The following is a 21,894-nucleotide window of genomic DNA, read 5'->3' on the forward strand; positions in this document are numbered from 1 at the left end:
AACTGGCCTGAAGGACCCATTCGGCACTGCCCTTATTACCAGCTTTTGAACATTTCTAATTAATACCAATACAGAGCAGATTAAATTTGCTGCAAAATTAAGTTAGCGATCACCACGTGTGGCAAGGCCATAGCTAGACTATTTTTTACCCACACTGTTGGGTGGGTGTGCTGCCCTCACAGCGTTCCAGAGGCTTTGCTGAGGGGTGCAGCCAGTGAAGCCACTGCAAGGATGGGCCACCAGAGCACGCCGCCTGAGGACAGCTTTATTTATGCTCTTGCAGAATGTACAAGTGGGCCTTGTTTTTCTGGATGGCTAGGGAGCACACTGGCTCACATAGCATCCATGGTTCCACATTTAGAGTTGTGTCTTCATTCACATTCTTTCCATGCAGCTCACAGCTCCTGGACTGGACAAGAGTGGTCACTTTGCCTGGGCCAGTCCCCTGGACAGATGCCAGCTCTCGGCCATGCAGACCCTGAGTGTTCTTGGTCTGGAGCTTGGGCTCAGTTCTGCAGCTGTGTTTCCGGCTGGGGATGGTCTGCATCAGGATGACCACTGGAACTGGCACAGACACGGGGGGTCTACTACATGGGGCAGATGGGGGCACTTCCAGGAGAAATCAGATTCTGCAGGTGTCAGCTATGCTCAGGCTTGCTGGATGGAGCCTCCAGCCAAGCTCTGAGGGCTGCCTGCTCCCAGGACAGGCTCTTGCTGGGTCAACTGTGTTTTATTATTCTCTCCCGACCCCTCCTGCTGACGTCATTGACAAAGCTACCCGCCACTGCCCAGCCCCCGGAACATTCCCAGCCATCCCACGGTGCTCTTTCCTCAATCAGCCACTTCAAGCAAACACCATTCGCTCCTGCTGCAGAGCAAAGCTTGCCGTTCCTAGGATCCTAAACAAGACATGAGGTCATGCTCTCCACCTGTGAAGAATGAAACGTAAGCTGGGGAAGGAAGGTGCTGAGGAGGGGAGGAAAGCGAATTAGGAAGACCAGGGGCCCTGCCGAAGCTTTCAGCTCACATTACTCATGCCCCGAAGCGAACTCCTCTATAAAATGAGATTTAGTAATGCAACATTTTCTAACATCAGATGACATATGAACTGACTGTAAATTTGTTTCAATGTGTAATGGGGGAAGGGAAATTAACAAATATATCAAATCCATGATCTATTAAGTATTGTCGTTTTCCATAAAGTTCTTCTGTTCAAGACAAAAAGCAAGTCAATTTAAATTTTCTTTAAAGGAAAACAGTAAGTAAATGTTGATACAGATGGTTGAGGTGTAGCAAAAATCATGGGAAAAAATAACAAATAAATGACTAACATTTTGGGAAGCTTTGCAATAGACGAGCATATTCATGTACATGAGCTCCTCTGACCCTGAAGCCCACAGAGCACAGGCATTCTCTCCACTTTAGAGATGGGGAAACTGAGCCTCAGGAAGGGTAAGTATGTGACATGTCAACTGGCTAGGAAATAATGGAGCCAGCACTCAAAATCCTGTGTACTTTTTAAATGTTGGCTCCCATCTCAAGTTGATGGTTTTTATCTGCCCTGTTGGCATGTGTTTGTTTTGGCAAACAGAGGAGGTAGGGAGGTGGGTGGGTAAAATTGAGGGGTTCACTTTGGGCCTCCCTCAAAGCATCTCTGAGTGCGGAGCAGTGAGCAGTCATCCCCACAGCGAGGTTCTGAAGCGCTCAGGGCAAAAGGCAAGTCTTGAGGCTCCCAGGAGGAGGCAGGTCTGAATGCTTCTGCTGGTTGGGATCTCACAATTTAGTCTGCAGGTCAAGGAGGACCTGTTCTTTCTGACTTGGTTTAGACAAAAGTACATAACCTGGGTCCCCATGACCCTGGCTGTCAGCCGGTTCAAGGCTGGAGGTGGTGCCAGGCCCCAACTTGGGGCTGGGACACAGGTTGCTGCCCTTGAAGAGCCCACAGGGGCAGAAGGGACAGTCTGCAAATAGACCCAAAGACACAGCGCACTGCAGACTTGCAGAAGCTTTGAGTGCTACACAGAGCAGGACACCCAGCGGGCGCCAGTCATCTCCGCTTTCTTAGGCCGCAGGCAGGGAAGCATAAAAAAGAATCTTGGAAAGAAATAGGGGGGGAAAAAACACTCTTGCATTAAATCCTGGTAGCAAACAGACTATCCTGTGGCCAGCTTGGGAGAGTAAGAAAGGCACTCTGGGAGCTGACATGGCACAAGCCAAAGAAAAGCCAGTGGAAAAAGTTAGGGGGTCTGCGGGAAGTTTGGGGAGCAGGTGACCCCAGGCCGAGACAGAAAGCAGCCATCAGGAAGGCAGGCATGAGCCCACCTCAAGGTTGCAGGGAGGCCAGCCCTTCCCAGAGATGGAGAGGGGATCCCTTGCCTAGCAGAACGGGACTTGTCCACTGGTGCTTGGACTTTGCAAACAACTGGGCTTGCTGTAGCCAAGCTCACCAAGTAGACACTTACCTTGCCTCTTCCCCGATTATTTCATATCCTTCTGTAACTCTCACCCTGAGACCCAGCCTGGCCTTCCCCCAGCTGCATATTATTCTGCTCCAAAAGCAAAGCAGAGGACGGCTCCTTACTCGAGGAATGCGGGCGGCGGTCGTCCAGAGCCGATGATGAAACGGGCTATTTCTGCCCCGGGACATCAGCAGGGCTCCGGGTGCTGGCTCCAAGGCACACACTCTCCTGTTTTTAATGTTTCCCTAAACAAATGTTTTCCTTCCAACCTTGGGATATTTTTATTTGACTCTAGGTGCTGGAATAGCTTTAGCAATGGTTCTGGGTTGAAGTTGGAATCATGGTTAGGGTCCGGCTAAGCGGCAAGCAGTTTCTCACTCCCCAAGTGATCTGTTACTCGTGGCTGAGCTGGATGTAAAAATAGCAGCTGAGGCTGTTTGTTTAATCTGACTGTTACTTGACACCACGCGGGTGTTGCAGTGCGGACTGTTTGCCTCTTCCCCACCAAGAACACCATTTGGTTTCCCCCCGGCTGGGTCTCTATTTAGGTAAGCTTCGGGGACTTCCCGTGTCTGGCCAGCTTCTTGTCACTGATCTTCCTCAGGTGGGTAGGTTTGTGAGCTAGAGGAGGCTTGGGTCCTGAGTCTACTCTCCTATCACCTTTGGGCAGCCTGGCTAAAGAGGAAAGAAGAAGTCTTGGCTGCTGGGCAGAGCCGGGGTTCTCTCCCATTCCCGAGGAGGCCTGAGCAGCTGAACACGCAGAGAGCGGAAGGTACAGCCCAGACACTTGTCTGGCTCCTTAGCGTGGGCAGGGAGGCTCAAGCTCATGGCGGAAGGGATGTTCCCGCTGAGCCGATGCTGTGCTGGGGAAGTAGTTTGGTGCCAAGGTGCTGTGCTGGGGAAGTAGTTTGGTGCCAGGGTGCTGTGCAGGGTGGTATGTGTGTGCCGAGAGCCCATTGGTGTTGGGGCTGAGGTTCTTGGTGTGCTGGATGGGCCTTGGGGACCACTTACCGGGAACTGTGTACATGTGTGACTTTGTCCTTAGGTGTCATCTGTCAGGGATCTCTGCTCCCACATGGCTGAGTGAGTGCACAGATGTGCCCAGGCCACTGCGTTGTCAAATGGGGGGCGTCCCAGGTTTTCGGCAGTCAGGGCTGAGGGAAGCTGGCTGTCTTGGCTCCCCCAGCGCTGGGCCAGGCAGGGACACGCCAGCTGTAACAAAGAGGAAAACTGGTGACTGAGACGTTCTGGCCTGTGGGCTCTGTGAGCATGTGTGTCCCCAAAACAAAGCATGCCACAGGCTGCCAGTTCTTACACACCCTGGGAAGGCCCCCACCAGACTCCCACAGGGTAGGCTTGACTGAGTCTAGAATTACCTCTTTTTTTTTTTCTGGTGGAGAAGAATTGATCATTGAGAACGGCAGTGGTCAGTGTGTGTTGAAAGCTAGATAGCCTTAAGAAGAGTCATTGTGTAGGTCTTTTGGGTAGCTTAATAAGATAGGAACCTGGGAGTAGATTAAACAGATGTGTGTAGTAAATGAGGTCCCATTTTCTAGCATTTGAGTTCCCTTTACAGTAGTGGCTGGTAACTCTGGTCTGTGGTCTGAGCACCTGGTTTTGTAAATAAAGTTTTATTGACACACAACCACACTCATTGATTTGCATATTGTCTAAGGCTGCTTCTACACTATATCAGCAGAGACCATATGGCCTGCAAAACTGAAAATGCTTACAATGTGGCCCTTTACAGAAAAAGTTTGCTGACCACTGTGTTACAAGAACACTTCTGGAGATGGGTCAATTAAATACAAAAAAATAAAAAGCAGTGAAAGTTCTTGCTGTTAGAATAGCTTGCAAGCCAGACCCTTCAGGACCAGTGGCTGGCTGGCTTCTGGCCTCCTGCACCTTCCAGAGCCCACTTTTCAGGCCTGACTGGTACAGGAAATGTCCAGTTTGCTGTCCTGGTGCTGGGAGGGTTAGCTTAGTAGTAGAATCACCAGACACACAGCATGTCCATGTGGCCTGGGCCGAGCAGGGCAGATTGTGCTTATCGGGGTGATTTATAAATAGCCTTCCCCGGGTGACCCAAGTCCAACACACATCTGCCCCTGGGTCTCTGGGATGGAAACAAGTTTGTCTGCTCTTTGGGAGAAGAAGCTCGTTGGGAAGGGAACAGCTGTGTGCAGTGGGTAGGAAGGGGACTGGTAGAATGCTGTGTCCTGGAGCAGAGGGGCTCAGGTCTCCTGGCACCTGGGGAGAGAGAGCTGTTGAGAATAGACAGGAAGGCCAGAGATGGTCTGGCACCCTCCTACCTTGATTCCTTTTTGCCAGGGCAGAAATAAGTGTCTTTGTCTTTTCCTGACCCTAAGGAAGCCCCGGAGACCCTTACTGAAGAGGGGAAGCCTCATGTCTTGAAATAGCCCTATTCATCCAGTCTCTGCCAGAAATCTCAGGAACCCAAGCCTACTGGTGGCACCAGTACTTCCTCATTGGCTCTCGGGATTTTACTCCATATGCCCTGGGTTACTGGAGGGAAGCAAAGGGCTTCGAGAGAAGGCCATGCTACAGGGGCACACAGGGCTGCTGCTCCCCAACAGGGCCCACCGAGGCTGGAGTGGATTTTGATTTTATTTCCGTTTGAGAGTTTAAACGTCATTTCACAAAATCCAGCCAGTCCATAGTCCATAGTCCATATGATTGAGTCCTTAACTCAATCATATGCTTCATTTAGTTAATTGGAAAAATCTGACACCCACCTCATTTCAACTTGGTTTCCAAGGGTTGCATGGCATGAGCGGGTGGATGGGACAGAGCGGGAAGGACAAGGGATCAGTGGAGGCCTATCAGGACCCATACATGGAGCATGTAGAGCACATGCTGGTGCTCAGATGTATTACTCCCAGTGTAACTCATCGGTATCACTCTGGAACCTGGAACGGGCTGCCTGTGGGAAGAACACAGTGTGATTAATCCACAGCCTCCTAATGTCAAGGGGAGGCAGAGCAGATTCTCAGCAGACCTGGGTTCTCAGGGGAAAGACTGAACCCAGCTCAGTGCAAAGTGCATTCCCTTCCAAGCCCAGGTCAGACAGCCTGCAGGGAATCTGACAGAAAGAAAATCCCAACAACCAGTCAACCATGAATAGCTTCCTCCCCAGACTTAGACACCTCCCTGTCTTAGATGAAGGGGAAAGGGATGTTCTTCTGGGCCATGACACATGGCAGATGGGCAGGCCTTTCTTACATCCTCCATTCTCTGCTTGGCCAATCCCAGGGGCTCCTTTGCTTCACCCCACTCTGGGCTGTCTTCCTTGCCTCAGTTGGTCCCTTCTTTCACTACAAACCCCCTTCCCAGGTGGGCTTGAGCTGCTGAGCAGCTGCAAGGCTGGCTGGAGGGAAAGATTTAATCTAGGATATCTCCCATCTCAAAGCCTTCACCTGAAGCTTGCAGAGGGCAGGGGGAAGGGGAGGCTCTCCAATTTGCTTGAGAAGCCTCTGAAGCAGTTTCTGAGGCTCTCTCCCTACTCCCCACTGTGTTGGAAGGCTGGTTCCAGACCTGGCACCACTGAGCCTGCCTGCGAGGGCCAGGTCATGCCAGGTCACATTGGAACTGCCCTCGGCTTGCCCTGTCCCGGGCTGCCAGACCACAGTAGCACCACCAGCTCATCCTCTCACCTGGCCTTGTCTGCCACCCTCAGAGGCAGATAAGCCCACAGATTGCAGAGGTCAAGGGGTGACAGCTCAGGCCCCCTGGGCTGCACCCACTAGATGCGAGTCATTTCTTGCCCTCAGTTTGCCCACCATTTCCCCTGTGGAAATCACTGGCTGTGGACCTCCTGTGTGCACAGCTTTGGAGTATCTGGTCTCATTCTCAACCATCCAGCACAGTAGGTCTTGTGAGTCCCCTCGTGGAGGCAGGCGCTGAGGCTTGGAGAGGTTAAATGACTTGCCTAAGGATGCCCAGTGAATGAGGGGCTTGAGATCTGAATGCAATGCCCATGTCTTGTCCTCATTGCTTCCTGATACCTAGAGCTCCCATCACCACCCAACAGATTCTCTAGAAACGGGGCTGTCCCATCACCAAAGAGTCAAAACCTCCCTTAGGAAAGCCGAGCATGCCTAGAGAGGCACACAGGCTTCACCCCAGCTCCTCAGGACTTCGGGAAGTTGCCCAGGGTGCTGCAGGCATTCCACACTGTGCTGGGAAGCCTGTGGCTCTGAAGGGGCCACAGGACAGGCAAATCTGGGTTCACAGGTCAGCCCTGACACTTCTCAGCAAGGCCCCTGGACCTCAGCTTTCTCCTGCGTAAAAGAAGAATAATAACAGCTCCCACATCAAACAGTCCTGCGAGCATTAACTGAGCAAATGTATGAAAAGTTCCCAGCATGTGGTAGAAATACAAGAACTGCTCTCCTCACTCCACTGCCCTATTTGAAGATTTTTTTCCTCCCACTTAAACTCTAACTTGGGCCTATACCTTCCAGAGGTCACCAAGGAGAAAGTCCTGTGCCTCAGAGTTCCGCTGGTTTATGCTCACAACTCAGTGGAAGAGCAGCTGGCACCACACAGGACCGACCCTAGCCCCACGGTGACCATGCATTGTGATCACCTTCCCTCTTGTGCGGAAGAGGTCATGGATCTGAGCATCTTCAGCACGTGGGGTGGGTGGAAGATCAAGCCTGAGTGGGACAGTAATATTCCCACCTCTGAGCCAGGCTCAGTACGAGGGCAGACACAGCACAAACCACAGCCATTGACAAGCATCAGACTCGAGTAGCCCAAGAGACTATGACTTGTTAGTACAACCTCCCTGAAGCAGGGGAAACCCATCGCTCAAGACCCAGATCAGCTTTCTCCAGGTGTGGTCTCAGGGCCAGCGGATCTCCTGAGTCCTGAGCAGGACTAAGAGCTGTCTGTTAAGCCAGCCCCCAGGGCATTCTGAAAAGTGTGAGGATGCTTCCTTAAGAAGGGAAAGGGGGGCAAGGGGCTGGCATTGTTCTCAGACACAACAGGAGATGCTCCAAGGAGCCAAGTTTTTCACATAAACACAGCCATAGGTTGAAATAAACATGATTGTTAGAGGAGCATCTTTCAGCTTTAAATTTGAAAAGGAGAACCAGGCTGGCCACATCTGAATGGCTTTCCTTGCTGTGAGGAATTCCATGAAGCAGCTGGGTGTTGGTCAGCTCCTTACACTGCACTGCAGGAGCCTATTCTCCCCTTTCCTTCCCCTGGCCAAGCCGCCTCAACCCTGCTGCGCTGGTTGGAGAAAGAACAGCGGTCATCTACCGGCTACTTCCCAGCCTCCAGCAGAGACATGAGGAGAAAGTCAGGCACAGCTTCAGACCTATGTGGGAGGTTTAGGAACTCCCAGGGGTGCTCTGTGTGAGGCCCCCTTCTCCTTATCCCAGATGCACACAGCTTCGTTGTTTCCAGGGCAGGGAAGATGACCTCTGCAGGAGAGCCAAGTCCTACACATGCCTTCTCTACCTTTACTAAAGCAAATGCTCCCTGGTGGGACCAGACTCAGAGAGAGATAGGTGAGAATTTGCTAGGAGAGAGGTTGCTACCCACTCCTCACCCTACACAAACCTGTGGCAGATAGAAGACCATCTCATCTCTTGACTCTCTGCCTCGGTGTATTCTGCAGAGACCTGGCCCTGAATCCTGGCTCTGCTGCTCTCTGGCTGTGTGACCTTAAGCTCCTTCCTCAACTTCTCTGACCTTCGATTTCTCCACCTAAAATTCCTTTGGCATCAGTCCTACTCAATTTGCTAGTTGTTGCACCCATTGAGTGAGGCCATGGATATAGAGTGAGGGACAGGTGGCAGGAGTTCCATGAACAGGATGGGTGCCTGGGACTGCCAGGGTGCTAATGCTTAGTGACAGCTCTTCCAGCTCTGCTTCTCGGGCTGTGTCATGCAGTCTCATGGCACCAGTTTACATATGGAGGACCTGGTCTATAGACGATGTGATGGACTCTGTAGAAACCCTGCCCTCCCATGGTTCTCAGGAGTTCTGCCTGAACCTCATCACTCTGCCAAGCCTGGCACTCTCCAGGACTGCTTTCAGGGGGTTCCCTTCCCCATAGTGCCTGGCTCCCTTCCCAGGGGCTGGAGAGAGGATGGTTCCTGAGAGGATACCCCAATCCCAACAAAAACAAATGCCTCTTCCTCTGGGAGCCCTCAAGTGGGCTTCTGTCTAGACAAGGCTCTCCAAGGTGGAATCTTGTCGTAGGTTATAGTTGTCCCTTCACCACCCACTTCCTGATCCATAATGGGTTTCCACAAGCATCAGGCTGCTGGATCTGCCTTTCCATTTGCCCCAAGGTCACCAAAGCGAGACTGAGGCTCACACAAGTTGAGTGGCAAGTTCAAAAGCTGTCTGATTCTGAAGCTTTTAACTGGAGAGCTGTATGCCCTAGTAAGTAAGGGCCAGGGTAGGGTTTCCAGTTCTTTGCTATGGAATATTTCCATATGGAATAATTCCACCCCATGCTATGGAATCCCAGGTGTGATGGGGCATGGGGAATAGAAGGACATCCTATGGTCACAGGTCTCAAGATGAACTCTAAGGAGACCTGTGGGTAAGAACCAGGAGTATGGAGGCTACAAGGTAGCCAGGGGCAGGTGGGTCCCCAAAGGCACAGTGTGGTGCTGACCAGAGACTCTTAACCTGTAGCTGGCATTCAAGAAGCTGCTACAGGAGGCTCTCTAAAGACAGGTGAAAGGGACCACTTCTCTGGCAGCCCCATGTTCCAGCCCCACACCACCAGGTATTAAATTCTGCACTACACACGTTTCTTCTCTGTAAAGAACAAGAGTAACTCCTGTGTAATAAGGCCATTGTGAATACTAATTAAATAATAAATATTAATTAATAATACTAGGTTATAAAGTACCTTTATACCAAGTACTCAGTCCCCACTCAGTGGATAGAAGAAATTTCTCTCATCTACTCATTCACTCACTTGTTTAGCAAATAAATGGCCCCATACTAGGCACAGGCACTGTGTGGAGACTGGAAACATAACCTAGAGCAGACAGGCAAGGCCCAGCCCATGGACCTGCCACCAGGGCGTGGGGTCTCCTCCCCTCCCCAAGTGAATCTGATCAGTCACTGAGTTTGGGCCTTGGGTCTCCAATTCTCCATCCAGATGAAAATCTAGCATTACCAGAAACAGGGCATCCATAAGTTGGGCCTAATTAGGGATGCCTAAAATTTCTGGTCTCAGAGAGTTTTTTTAATCACTATAGATCATAAGTCATTACTGAGCCCTGAAATCACTTACTAAGTTGTGAAGAGGTTTTTTTGATGAAAGAATAGAACAGATTAGATTAGAATGGAGCAGTACATACAAGAAGGGTAAGCTTTGCTTAGTCCAGTTTTCCTTGATACATATGTCTCCAGGCACGTTCTGTGCCATGATGTAAATGTATTTCTTACTACATGTAGAGGAGAAACCTCTGCTCTGTGGAGACACGGAGAGGAGGATGTGCATGCCATTCACTTGCTCCCCGGTGATCTGGCAGGTGAGGTGCGGGGCTGCAATGGTCAGGGATTTCTGAACCTCCTTCTAGTCCAGGCATCCTCCCTGCTGTGGTGGGGACCCAGGACCTGGTGGGTTGGCTGACTCCAACATGGGGAGACTCTCAAGCAGTACCTGCCACAGGGACCGATTTCATGAAAATTCCTGTGTCCAGCATGGGGAGCAACCTTGGGAGTGGTCAGTCCCAGGGGCAGGCACTGTCGGGCTGGTTTTTATTATCCCTTTTTTCCAGGTGTAGCAGTTAAGTGACACCCATGACAACAGCACTTTAGAGCTGGGTCTCTGCTCTTCCCACTGCTGGTACTGCCTATTTGATGATTCTCATGTCAGGTCCTGCCATTTCCAGAATCCAGGGCAAGATGTTCCTAGGAAATGTGAAGGGGAAGAGCAAGTGAAGACGGGAAGAGCCTGGTGCTAGGCTAGTGCTCCCTCCCTGATTCTCTAACAGTGATTCTCAACCAGGGGTGATTTTGCCCAGAGACCTAGGCAGCGCCAGTGATATGGGGCCTTAGAAAGTCTATTGGGAGCCCCTGTGCTAGGTGCATGGCATGGGGTCCACTTGCAGATGAGAAAGGCTCTCACGTGCCATGTCCCTTGAGCATGGTTGTACTCAGCAACCATGGCTAAAGCGCACAGAGCAGCACTAGGACCTGTGCCCAGATCCCAGGGGGACCCACCATTTGCATGGCCCCTGTGCTCCTGAAGGAGCTGTGTGTCCATCCTTCAGCAGCTGCCCTGGCTGGCCTGGCAGTCAGGGTGGCCCTGCAGTTTGGATTGGTTACAACAAGGAGGTGCAAGGGTCAGAAGGATGAGCAGCAGAACCATGGCTGCCAGGCTGACCCTGCTTTCTCCCAAAATCTCTGCCCCTCAGGCAACTGCTCCTGGGCAGTGGAGCAGGACTGGCACTCACCCAGCCCTGGGAGAGGAAGATGGGGTGAACAGAGTTGTTTGGGATCACACACTCTCCCTTCCAGATCTTTCCTGCTCCTACTTTTACCTGTGATGCTGGCATGGCTGCTCCTATAAAGCACCTCTGAGCTCACCAGGAGAAGCCAAGGGTCCTTTGCTCAGGGAGCATCTGGCTGCTGAGGCTGGGCCCCTTGAGGCCTGCAGAGAACACATGAGAGAGTGTCATGGAGCAGCTGGCAGTGCCAGGCCTGAGCTCCTTCCTGGTGGAAGGGACTGTCCAGAGACTGTGTCTGGCTGAGTCTAGCCCATCTGGCCACCAGGAGCTCTAAGGAGTGATCCTCCATAATGCTCCACCTCCAGAAGTGATCAGAAACTTTGCGAACAGGTGCTGCTGACAGCTCGCAGGTTAGCCTTTATGGAGTGAGACTCTACCCAAGTCTAAGCAGCGCAAGTTCCAGAGCCTGCTGGGATTCAGAGGCACACCAGAGCCCCCTGCACCCCACAAGGCCCACTGAGCACAGCTCATCCCAACTCTGCTTGGGATGTCAGGGGAGCAGCAAGAAATCAGTCAGTGCTACAAATCCAGTGCTTTTTGCCCCAGAGAGCTGGTTATTAAACATTGCTTGGCCTGTCCTGGTCATCAAGGAACAGGAACCAGGAGGGGACAGGTTGTGGGAGACTGCTTGAACCCAGCCTGATTCTCCTCCTGTCTTCTTTTCTCCTGTGACTTCTTGTTTCTCCTGCCATAGGGTCCTTCCCTGGGTCTGTGATACCAGGTGTTGGGCACCCTCACATCCTGCGTTAGATCAAGCCCAGCCTTCCCTGTGCCTGGTTCCCTGGCCTCTAACTGCAGGCATAGCCCTGGGTCTGGGCAGCATGTGGAAGCTTCCGGGGAATGACCCATCCAGGCACAGCAGACTGGCTACCCAGGCCAGAAGTCAACTTCAGGCTGGGCTGAGCTCAAAGAGAAAGTATCTCTCCTCCAGTCTCTCCCCAAAGGGCAGCATCCCCTGCTACCCATGCTCACATCCAGTTCTGTGGGTCTGGCAAGCCCAGGCAAGCTGCTTTCTGCAACCACAACCCCTGGGGCATCCTTGACTTCTACCTGCTACAGGATTTAGAGGCCTCTGCACGTGTAATGTGGTTGTAGAAGGTTCAGATTCCTGCCAGGCCAACACTGCCAACATGGCACCCAACCACATCATGTTCCTGGGGCTGGACAAAGCCAAACTTGTTCTCTCCCAGGGCACAGTGGCAACAGAGTCAGTTTGAGAGCATTTGGCTTTCCCAGTCTATAACCTGAGTTTGGGTCCAGTCAAGCCAGGCCAGGCTACAGGCTGACACCCCTCTCCCATGTGCCAAATATCAGGCTAGTGGAGCCAAAATGGCCAGGCCAGATGTACAATGACCCTTATGCAAATCAAATCTCTGCTTTACACTCGTAAGAGGCACTGCCCAGTAGAAGTCAATCTAAGGCAATCAGAGGTAATTGCACTTTTACAAAGCAATAACCTCCCAGGATCCATCCAATTCCACAAGGAGAGGGCCCAGGTCAGCCCTGCACATGGCTATAGCTCCAGCACCAAAACAGGTGACATGAAGCAGGTGTTCAATGAGTAGTTGTTGAATGAATCAATACAAAAATGAGCTTCAAGTCATGCTTATGAGATCCTACGCTTTCTTCTAGGAGTCTAAATGAACTTATAATTTCTGATTTCCAAAAGTCAAAAGGGGTTACAAATACACAGCAAGCGCCACACGGGAGGAGCTAAGGAGGCATCATCCTGGAACCAGAGAGCAGGGCACTGAGGCTGAGGATTGGGTGAGGCCGCGCCCAGCACTCCCAGGCTTTAAACAAGGAACCAATGATTGACCCGGCCAGTTACAGCTCAGTTTCATCAGCTGTAAGATGATGAGGGGAGCCTATCATGCTAAGTGTTATCAAGGAATAAGTGAGCACAGGCAGGTGCAGGGGTCAACCTATTGCTTCACAGACACTCAACACGTGTCTGCTGCCCTCACCCGAAGGACCTCAACTGAGGAAGTAAATTTTGCCGTTTCATTGTTGGCTGCTATGGGCTGAATGTGTGTGCTCCAAAATTCACTGAGATTACCCCAGTGGAATGGTGTTAGGAGGTGAGGCCTATGGGAAGTAATTAGGTCATGCGGGTGGGGTCCCTTGTGATGGGATCAGTGCCCTTATAAGAAGAGACACAAGAGGGCTTGCTTATACATGTGCATGCTCACTCTCTCTCCCTGACGTATGAGAATACAACAAGAAAATGTCCATTTACAATCCAGGAAGAGGGCCCTCACCAGAAACCAGGTCTGCCAGTGCCTCGATCTTGGACTTTCCAGCCTCCAGAATTGTGAGGAGTAAATGTCTATTTTAAGCTTCCCAGACTATGATATTTTAGTTCAAGCTGAGACATTCTTCTCATAAAGCATAGACCATAGACAAGGACATTCCCCTCTAAAGCAAGAGGGCTCTTAGAATTGCACGGAAAGGTCAAGAGCTTGGCCCAAAACTGACCAGCAAGTTGCAGGTTCAGAGCAAGGCACCCTGTGGCATGGGGTGCTGGAGGCTGTGTGTGCTGTGCATCTGTGGGTGGAGGACCATCTGTGAGCAGGGCTCCAGGCTGTGCATAGACAGGGAGGAGCTGTCACACTTCACTCCACTGAACTGCTCCTCAGACATGCCTGAGTCGATGGCTCAGAAAACCAACCCAGAAAGAAGAGCAAGAGGAATCAATTCCAATTTGTTAGAGCCTTCTGGGTGTGATAAAGCCAACCCCTGCCATCTCCACTGTCTTCCTGTTTCCCCTTCTCTAAGAAGTGAAAGCACCATTCAATTAAAGTAATTAAATTCACCCGAAGATCTTGGGCTCAAAAACCACACTACCGGCAAGTAGTCAATCCTAGCAACGAAGCAAACCCCAATGGCTTCCTGTGGAAAGATGGGCAAGGATGAGGAGGAAAATGGAACACATCTTCAGCAGCTCAGGGGTGCACCTTGGGCCTGCAGGGGAGCCCCCAGCTCTGCAGAGTCCAGCTGCCTGAGCCTCCCGCAGCACCAGAGCCCTCCCCAAACAGGAAGGACTCATGTTTACGGGCTGAATCAAAAGTTTCACTTCTGTGGATGTCTGAGAGAACTCAGCCGAGAAGATCCTTAGGACATGACATAAAAGTGAAATGAAACCCTCGTTTTCTCCCCCAGAGCCACCAATTCTCCCATGAGCCAAGAGTGGGGCTGGCAACACCTCCCAGGACATGCCTATGGGAGCCTGAGTCCACAGGCCAGAGGTTCAGGGTTTCATCCTGGAGAAAGCAGAAGGTGGTAAGGTGGTGAGCCCAGGCTGACTCTCATCCCCAGTTCTTCCCTGTCTTTACACGCTATGTGGCACTTAGCAACATCCTGCACCTCTCTGTGCCTTTGTTTCTCAACCTAGAAGATGGTGACAACAAGGCCCACTCAGCCTGCCTCAGAGGAGTCATGAGAATCAAACAAGATCACGATGCTGAAGTGTGTCATGAACTACAGGGTGATGCATACACTTGAGCCGTGACCGTCACTGTGTCATCCCAGTATTGACTCACCGCATTGGCTTCCTCTGATTGTGATCCACTTTGAGTGCTAAAAGTTGATGAGATCCTCATGTAGCCAGATGATGATGATGATGATGATGGAGAAGTCATCCAGTGGAATTTGAATTTCAGATAATGAATAATTTTGTTAGTATGAATGTATCTCACATATTGCATGGGATACACTTACACTAAAAAAGTATTTATTGTTTATTTGAAATTCACATTTCACTGGGTGTCCTGTATTTTTAATTTGCTCAATCTAGCAGCCTGGGCATGCCAGACCACCAACTGTTCCCTCTGTGCAGTGTCCCCAGGACCACCAAGACCTGGCCCCAAGCCCACTCCATCACCAGCTGTGAGAAATGGAATATCTGGGTCCTCCCTCTGAGGGCTCTTTGTCTCACCTCATGGGTGATTGTGGTCCCTGAGCTGGGCCCTCCAGCATCTCCAAGTGGGGGTCTGGTCCTGTGGACCTGACACGCTCCTCAGTTATGTGGGGGACACCTGCAATAGGGCTTGGCATGTAGGAGTTGTGAGTTTCCTCCCTTTATACTTCCTGTCCTTACAACCTGGGACACACGAGGGTCTAGGGTAGATCAGCAGAAGGTGGACTGCATGACCTTCTTAGGCCAGGGTTGGCTGCCAGCCAGGAGCCCTGAGGAAGACAAGGGGACCATGGACCTCTGTCCCTCTGCACACTGCAGTAAACCTCTGTCATCACATCCCAGGGTCCAAGATGTGCACTCAGCAACCAGAGCTGAAAACATTTCCCAGTGACCAGGGTGCACCAGGCACGCTGTAGGTAAAAGATTAACCAAGCCAGGGACCTCACACCAAGGATCTCAAAGTCTAGTGGGAGAGATAGATTCACCTCAGTGCAGGAAGAATAAAGAAATGTAAGTGATAAAAAGGGAAGAAAAGATTCTACGAGGAACAGAACAGAGGAGGAAGTTGTCAGCAGTTGTGGCCGAGGACAGGGAGAGACATTCCAGGCACAGGGACTACTACTTGAGGAATCCGGTCCAGGACACATGGGCCCTGTCCCTCCCTGGCACAGGGCACCACAGGCCTGGAGGAAGGAGGGTGTGGGAGCAGGCAGAGCTCCCCTGCCAAGAGGGACTTGAAGGTCATGCATAGGCATTTGTAAAGGATTAGGAGGGAGAGAGAATTGTATCCGCAAAAAGCAGCACATCCCAGTCAATAATAAAAGCATCACGAGGCATGGCATGGAAAAAAAGCATCATGTGAGAAAACATTTTGGAAGAGTTAGAATTTAGCAATGACTGAGCAAAGGGTATTTCAGTGCTCATCTCAAGGAAAAGCTGATTCATGAGGATACATGCTCAAATTGAGTTTGTTTGAAGTATTCTGATTCAAAAAGATGACCCTACAATAAGGAGAAGAAAATACACATCCTTAAGTGTAATTCTTGGGGCTCCAAGGCTGCAGGGCACTACCAGTTCACCTGTGCGCATATTCACAGTGGGCATGGCAGACCCTTTGCTCTTCTCCAGGGGATCAACTGGAGAGTCCATTTTTAAATTCCTGCCCGGGGATCCTGTTTCCTCTAGTGTGCTCTGGTGTTTTGCAGAACTTTCTCCACCTGATGCAAGTTTGGCCTGGGTCAGTGGAGGAAGTGCTGTTGAGGTCTGCACAGTCGCCTGGAGGTAGAGGGCAAAGCCAGCATTTCATCCGCTGACCCTGTAATTTAGATAACGCATCACTTAATGACCATTCACACTGTGGCTGTAAACAGAGCCCTGGGTAATATACTCAACATTACATGGAAGTTTGCTGGACGCTGGCCCTCCAGAAGGCATCAAAGCCACTCCCCAACTTAGAGCACTGAGAGCAGTGTGAGAGACCAACTGGGAAATGGCAAAGTCACGATGAAATCTCTTTTCATCTCCCCCTGATAGAAATGCAATCCGGACATAAACAGTACATGCCACGCTGCTGAGGGATGCCTTCTCCAGAGCCAGCTTGTCAATAGTCTCCAAGAACAATCCTGTCCACCTGTTTCCATTTCTTACCATGGGGGAATTTTACATATTTGAGGGGTGTGGAATCAAAAAGTAAATAAAATCCACTTGCATTCAAATTCACTAATTTGAAATTTGTGATAATTCTGCGATTATTGGATTATGATCGACTGTCAATAAAGTAAGTCCTCCTAGGCCTGTCAACAGCGTGAGTAATATCATGGCAAGTGGAAGAGTTTTCTCATTTATTGAACAGATATTGCTTGCACTGTACACTATGCTACATGAAAAAGAAACACAAACATGGACCCCGCCACCAATAAGCACTCAGGCTAGCAGGAGGGACAAACATTAAACAACAAATCACCCAGTTAAATGCTTAATTATAATTATGGTAAGTGCTGCAAAATAATGGGTACAGCCTATGATAAAGGGATGTAATGAGCAGACTTGGAATAGCCTGAGGAAGCTGCATCATCAAAGGGACATGTGAACTGGGCTCTGAAGCACATGTTGGAGTTAACCCGGTAATGATGAAAGGATGGAAGTAAAAAAGTCCAGGCAGAGGGAACACCATGTGCAGAAGCCCTGAGGCAGGAAGTAGGATGACATAAAACTGGAAAAAGACCAGGGTGGCTGGAAAGCCAAGCACGAGGGGAAAGATGGCACAAGGTGTGGATGGAAAGAGAGGATCTGTGTTAAGGAGATTGATCTTCATTCCTTAAAACTGGAAAGCCATCAAGGGATTCTAAGCAAGAGGTTGATATGAACAAGTTTGAGTGTTGAAAGCTGCCTCTTGGTGCAGGGCAGGAATGGGCTGCTGCAGTGGCCGAGGGATTTGAGACAGCAGCTTGGTCCACACAGTGACTGTGGAGATGGAGACCGGTGTGTAAGGAAGAGACCTTCGGAAATGAAACTCATGGGACTAGGAAATGGATGTCATAGGTGAAGGCACAGGAGGAGGAAATCGAAAGTGACATCAGGTTTCTGAGGTCCCCAGGGAGAAAGTGGGCTTGCAGAAGGCTCATGGACTCTGCTTTAAACGTGTGGGTTGGAAGGGCTGTGAGACAGGGGCACCCAGCTGCCTGGTGGGTGGGCAGAGGCGTGGACTGCACCAGGCAAATGGCCTGGCCTGGACGCAGCCTCAGTGTGTGGATGCTTGCAGGGACCATGGTGTGGGGACAATCACCTGCATGTAGACTGTACAGTGAGGACAGAAGAGGCTCCAGGGCTGGGAGCAGAGGAAATCCAGCAGTCAAGGAGAGGAAGACACTAAACATCCAGACAGGGAGGGGAGAAGGAAAGAGTCAAAGTGAGAGAGTATCTCAAGTAGACGGTGGCCACTAGGCTAGATTGCAGTCTAGAAGTTCAGTCAGATGAGGAGCAAAAGTGCCATCAGAAGATCCATCAGGGAGGAGTGGGGGCCAGACACTAAAGGCCAAGTGAGACGGGTAAGGAAATAATGGAGGGGGGAGATAAGAAGCATTTAAGAGAACAGTCTTTGAAGGCCACAGACATAAATAGGAATTGACCAGGTCGTGATTAAATATTGATGTTTATTTCTATGCATTCATGACGAGGTTCCAAGACCTTGTTTAGAACATGGCCCTGCCATGTGCACTGTATCATCCGTCATGCTGCCTGAACGGAACACACCCTTTCACTGGCAAAGTGCTCTACCAGCAAGAATTTTCACCAGTTCAGAGTGGCTTCCTTCAAATGGTTCAAAGTGGTGAGCAAGAGAGTTTTTCCACTGGCATCTGGAAAATTCATTCCAGCAGCAATGTCAGTGAGTCCATGAGGCAACTGCCTAGGGGGAAGGCCTAAGCACAGGGTGAGGGGTGTCCTAACCATTCACAAAATAAATGCCACTCTGTCGTTCTGCACCTCCGTCTCATCAGTGTGTGACACCAGATGGGTTTCATCCTCATCCCTACGTCAGATCTCAGTAGAGCAGGGGAGTGGCCTTATTATTTAGAGATGCAAATGGATCGATCTGAATTTTTTGGTAGGCCATAAGACCCAAGACCAGGAGTCTTTCTCAACAAAATTCATATTATCTTTTCCCTTCTTTTCTGTGCCTCAGTTTGCCCTCCAGGAAAAAAAAATCAGAATGAAGATAACCTAATTCAGAGCATTACCACAAACAGTGATTGAGCTTCTATTTATTGAGCTCAGTATACAAAGGTATACAAGACTCCCTTCCTTGGTTCAGGGAAATTCCTTTCTAGTTGAGGAGAGAAAGCAGCGATCATCAGTTCCTGAAACATATGGGTCATGATGTATGAAGTGACAACACGGCTGAGCTTTGGAAAAGGTAAACCCAGTATGCTTTGAGAACACGAAGGAGGCCCATCTAAGCCAGCCTGGGAAGTCAGGGATAGGGCCTCACCGTATGGTGGCAGACACAGAGCACCTCTGTGATTCTCCAAAGAAATAGACGCCACAAATTCAAGCTATTATGATTATTAATATTATTAATAAACTACCTTGAACTAGATTAATATCCAGGAGCTACAAGCTGGGAAAGGTCTTATGGAAACCCCAAAGGTCTGCATTTAAAATGTGCAGAATGGATTTATTTTAATTAGTTCACTCTTCGTTCTGAGCATTCTGAAAATCCGCCTGCGCAGCTTTTTGGTTCTTTTAGCTGTCAGAAGTCTCAAGCCTTCTGCCAACAATGAATCCAACACTGTGCTGCCACTTGCTGAGTGGACTTGACTTTCACTGCTCCAGTTCTCTTTGCCGCAAAACCCAACTTATCAGTTCAGTGGGAAAAGGGCCTTGGGTCAGATTTTATTAGCAAAAAATAATTCACAACTGGGTCAATCATATTAGAAAACTGAAAAGCTTAAAACAGGTTTCTAAAAATGTCTTGGACCATGGACAAATTAATGGATATTAGGAGGGATATAAATTGACCTTATGGTCAAATATGCCTATTTTTAGAATTTTGTTGAGCTCAAGTATGGATTCTTTTTCATTTTTGAAGGCCAATTACATTGTTGTATAACTGTCATTTAAAGATACTTTGGGTCAGGTGTGATGGTTCACTCCTGTAATCCCAGAACTTTGGGAGGCCAAGGCAGGCAGATCACTTGAGGTCAGGAGTTCAAGGCCAGCCTGGCCAATATGGTGAAACCCTGTCTCTACTAAAAATACAAAACTTAGCTGGGCATGGTGTTGCACACCTGTAATCCCAGTTACTTGGGTGGCTGAGGCACGAGAATTGCTTGAACCCAGGAGGTAGAGCTTGCAATGGGCCAAAATTGCACCACTGCACTCCAGCCTGGGCAATAGAGCAAGACCTTGTCTCAAAAAAATAAAATAAAGGATACTTTTTCCACTGAACTTGTGCTTGGCCCTTTGGTCAGTTGGGTTCCACTGAAATTATTTTTCTTCTTTCTAGATGGGCAGTGATGATACCAAATATAAGCATAAAAAGATGTTTTAAAACTACACATCCTGAAACCCAGCACGGCAGGCACCTGCAGCTTCCAGTGCTGTAACAGGTATGGAACTAATCCAAGAGCAGGCATCTAGAAACACCTTCTGTTTTTGGCCATTATGCTGAAAGGTACAATGGGGGCTGGGGTGGGGAGAATGAGGTCAAGTTTCTGACTGTCCCATCTGACCCCAGATATATCAAATCAGAATTGAAGAAATTATCTGAATAAAGCTAGCAAGGTGGGGAGGGAGTCTCTCTTTTCCTTGAGGCAGAAGCAATGTAGTTATTTTCTGAATGCTCTGAAAAATCAATGAACATCCTTCACCACTGTTTGGAATGAGGATGTAAACCCAGGATCAGGTAGGGTTCTTCAACCACGAGCAACAGAAGCAAAAACTGAACAAATGAGGTAGAAATGCATATGTATTAAAAGAAAAATGGAGGTCTTGTAGACTCAAGGTGACGGCTAAAGTTCCAGGCTAGGAAACGCCAGAGGTCAGGTATGTCCTTAAGCATAGTGAAAGTTCTACCACCAGCAAGGAAGCCTGAGCATGCTTCCATCCTTGTGTGGCTCCAGGAGAACTGTTACAGTCCGTGGGCTTGTCCTCAGTCTCACACCTGCTATTGGCCCTGGAGAGCCTCTGCAGGCACCTTGACTTTCAGCCCCACCAAGACTGAAAACCAAGGGGTGAGGAAATTTCCCACAAAGTATCAAGTGCGTTTTCTCAGAGGATGCAAGCTGAGTATTCAAAAAACAAATAGCAAATACCTACTAATATGAGAGTGTGTTTAATTGGTTAGAGGCTGCTTGGTTGACTCTATCTAAGCTTCTAAATTTAGGTCTCCAACTAACCTATTTTCATCTTAATGAAAACTATCTTATTTTCATTCAAAGTGTGGAAACCCCCAATATTACTGAGTTCAGCCATTGCCAACATCAGAATCCCAGCATTTAGGACATCAGGAGACTCCGGACCATTTTGATAGGATCTCAGGGTACAGAAAACCTGACTCATAGTGGTCAGTGCCACTCAGTTTCCATCAAGCCCCACACCAGCCTCAATAACATAAATTCATGTGGGATGGTGCTGCCATGGGCTTGCAGCTTAGCAGTGCTGGCCAGGACCTGGGCTCCTCACCTGTCCACCCTGCCATCTTCTGCATGTTGGCCTTCAGTGGCCATTGCTTGTCTCTCAGGGCTGCAAAGTGAATTCAATGTTATGGTTGAATCATGGCCCCCCTAAAAATATCATAACTCTGATTACCTCAGAGTATGACCTTTTGGAAATAAGGCTGTTACAGATGTATTGTACTTAGTTAAGACAAGGTTATTAAGGTGGGCCCTAATCCAGTTTGACTGGTGTCCTTATGAAAAGAGAAAATTTGGGTAGGGCGCAGTGGCTTATGACTGTAATCCCAACACTTTGGGAGGCCAAGGTGGGCAGATTACTTGAGTCTGGGAGTTCAAGACAAGCCAGAGCAACATGGTGAAACCCCATTTATCCAAAAAATAGAAAAATTAGCCAGGTAGGGTGTAGTGCACCTGTAGTCCCAGCTACTTGGTAGGCCGAGGCAGGAAGATCACTTGAGTCCAAAAGGTCGAGGCTGCAGTAAGCTATGATTACGCCACTACACTCCAGCCTGGGTGACAGAATGAAAAAAAAATTTTTAATAATTAGAAAATTTTTAAAAGTTTGAAAAAGGAAAACTGTGGACAGAGAGACAAGCATAGAGGGAAGATGATGTGAAGACACAGGGAGAAGACGGGTGTCCTGAAGCCAACAAGAAAGGCTAGGATCAATTCTTCCTTACAGCCCTCAAAAGGAACCAACCCTGTGACACCTCGATTTTGGACTTCCAGCCTCCAGAACTGTGTGGCAATACATTTTCAATGTTTAAGCCATCGTTTGTTACGGCAGCCCCAGCAAAGAAATCAAGCAGTTTCTGGCTTCTTGTCTG

At 49.5% G+C, this 21,894-nt stretch overlaps 1 protein-coding gene across 7 annotated transcripts in view; it reads left to right on the forward strand.

Moving 5' to 3' along the window:
• The first annotated feature begins 857 nt into the window (after positions 1-857).
• Positions 858-21,894, forward strand: part of CUNH10orf71 (chromosome unknown C10orf71 homolog) — a 30,324-nt gene continuing 9,287 nt past the window's right edge. The window contains exons 1-2 of one of the 7 annotated variants that reach the window (XM_017885540.1): positions 858-945; positions 19,897-19,999. The gene's annotated coding sequence lies outside the window, so the exon portion shown is untranslated. The other 6 variants (XM_017885538.1, XM_017885539.1, XM_017885541.1 and 3 more) reach the window with 6 other exon arrangements.

Source organism: Rhinopithecus bieti, unplaced genomic scaffold (genome assembly GCF_001698545.2).
Source record: "Rhinopithecus bieti isolate Rb0 unplaced genomic scaffold, ASM169854v2 scaffold_15143, whole genome shotgun sequence".
NCBI classification, from domain to species: domain Eukaryota; kingdom Metazoa; phylum Chordata; class Mammalia; order Primates; family Cercopithecidae; genus Rhinopithecus; species Rhinopithecus bieti.